The sequence below is a fragment of the Polyergus mexicanus genome, unplaced genomic scaffold (assembly GCF_030449975.1).
Source record: "Polyergus mexicanus isolate NDT 795.1 unplaced genomic scaffold, iyPolMexi1.0 SCAF_8, whole genome shotgun sequence".
Lineage (NCBI taxonomy): Eukaryota > Metazoa > Arthropoda > Insecta > Hymenoptera > Formicidae > Polyergus > Polyergus mexicanus.
The window spans coordinates 6,577,876-6,580,548 of NW_027223328.1; the positions used below are offsets into that span (position 1 = coordinate 6,577,876).

General features: G+C 32.8%; 1 pseudogene; it reads left to right on the top strand.

Moving 5' to 3' along the window:
- Positions 1-362: 362 nt before the first annotated feature.
- Positions 363-1,694, top strand: LOC138935414 (uncharacterized; annotated as a pseudogene).
- The last annotated feature ends 979 nt before the right edge of the window (positions 1,695-2,673 follow it).

The window sequence follows — 2,673 nt, forward strand, 5'->3', positions numbered from 1 at the left end:
ATCTTTGCTTTTATAATTGCCGAAAGATGGTAGAACATTATTACATACATCACGAAATTGTATTGCTGTGTCTATTGTGGAACCAGGCGAATATATTTATATATTTTGATCTTGAATCAAGTATTATTCGATGCCTTATGTGTGTTTCATCTTTATCTATTGTTGATCAATTGGAAATAGATTTTAATACAGATGGATGTGCTTTAGATAAATCAGGTTCCATTCATATTTGGCCAATTCAATATAGAATTGCAAATATCCAGAATACAAAACCGACAGTAGCAGGAATCTATAAGGGTACGCAGAAGCCATATGATCCTAATAAATTCTTTGAGAAGTTTATTGCAAATATTGATAGAATAATGTCCAATGGTGGGATAAATCTTCATGGCAATAAAGTGCCCATACGCTTAAGATGCTTCATAGCTGATGCACCAGCTCGTGCATTTATCCTGAATCATCGTGGTCATACATCTAGTCAGCCTTGTTCCAAATGCAAAGTTTCTGGTACACGTAGCGAAGCTCGTTATGTCTTCAATGATGTCAATCATCCTCTTCGAACCGATGAAGAATATATAAGGTGTGTGGATGGGGATCATCATAAAGAAGGTAAGAGTCCATTGTCGATGGTTCCAATAGGTATGGTTTCACAAGTGCCATTTGAATATATGCACCTTGTATGTCTGGGTGTAATGAAAAAATTGTTATCCGCATGGAAATATGGGAAATATTCACGATTGTCAAAATTGTCTGGTCGATCCATTTCTATTATGTGTGCGAGACTAAACACTCTTAAAGAATATTGCCCTTCGGATTTTTCAAGACGACCTAGATCCCTCGATGCATGCTCTAAATATAAAGCCACAGAGTTTCGTCAGTTTTTACTCTATACAGGTATAGTTGTAACATATGGTATTTTAGACGATCAATTATACAAGCACTTTTTATTCTTACATGTAGCTATAAGAATTTTGGTTTCAAATTCACCATCAAAATTGCAACTACGGTTTGCAGAGCTTGCGCTGCAAAAATTTGTTCAATGAAGTAAAAATCTTTACGGTTCAACTTTTAATAGTTATAATGTACATGGTCTTCTTCATTTCACTAACGATGTGAGACATCTTGGTAAATTAGATTCTTTTTCTGCTTTTCCATACGAAAATAATATGACAATTTTTAGAAAATATTGTAGAAAGCCAGGATTACCTCTTCAGCAATTCTTCAATAGAATGGCAGAGATAGAAATTCACGGAACAAATCAGAATCGTGACAATGATTCTTCTATTCACGTATCTGTGCAGCATGTAAGTAACAATTATTCTCGATGTCGTAAGATCATATTTGATGGAATATCATTAAGTGTAGATATGCGTGATAATTGCTGTCTGTTACATGATGAATCGGTTTGCATTGTCTTTGAAATTGTTAAGAACAATAATTCGTATCTTTTGGAAGTTAAAAATTTTTTGCATATTAATGATTTTTATGATATTGGCATTTTGTCTTCTGTTCTCCAAGTGTATAAATGTTCTATGTTGAGCAACGAGGTTTTCCGTATCCATCTACAAAAAGTCCGTTCTAAATGTTACAGAATGCCTCTTTGGAATCCGACATATAATGACAGTGATGAAGAAAATCATTCGGAAGCATCTCAATACATAGTTGCTGCTATTATACATAACGAGAAATTGTAGTATACTATATATTGCTACGTTCTTATATATAACTGTCGTAAAAATTTAAAGTTTTTTGGTTTTTATATTTATAAGAATTCGAGAGAGCATAATATATTATTCTTTTTCTTTTCTACACATCTTCTGTGTTTTACAATTATTATTTTGTATTTTATCTTCTGTCTCAGTTTTCCTTGCATTCCATTCTTCGGAACAGCCTATATATATATTTGCTATCGCATGTTAAATCTTCATATTGTATTTCTCTTTTATTTTTGTGTGTAACAGCTTTGTCTTTCTTCGGTGCGCATTTATATTTCAAATTATAATCTTTTCATAATAGACAGGTAGAAAAATGCTTCTATTGTTATTTTATTATATCTGTAATATTACATCATGTACACACACATATACTTTTCTAATATTCATTCTTTTGTTTATAGGAAAATGTCGGAACGGCCGAAGCGCATTGTATTGAAACCATTGCGCTACCAGACGACATCATTATCGGACGAGGCTCCAAAGCGTAGAAGAACACTAGAGAATAACGCGAATGAAAATATCGATCAGGATATCGGCGAGCTGAGGATACTTTTAGAAGAACAAGATTCTTCGATGGATGAACCAAATAATTCAAATAATCTTTACAACATTTATACGCCTAAAACAAACACGCATACATCCCAAAACATCCCATACTTACATACAAATGTTCCATCATACTTATCTCCTCAAAATAGTTTTTCACAATCACGCACACATACATATCCCACACATTATCCCACATCCAATCATACAGTGATTGATAACATTGCGCACTCAAGTAATACAGGTATTAATAAGTTTCAGGAAAAGTATGGCACATACGTACATATGTATATATATATATATATATATATATATGTGTGTGTATGAAATTCTAATATATTATGCTATTTATTAACATTTTTTAACGCCTATTTCAGATATAAGAGAACTGAGAGCCACATATCCTACGCAT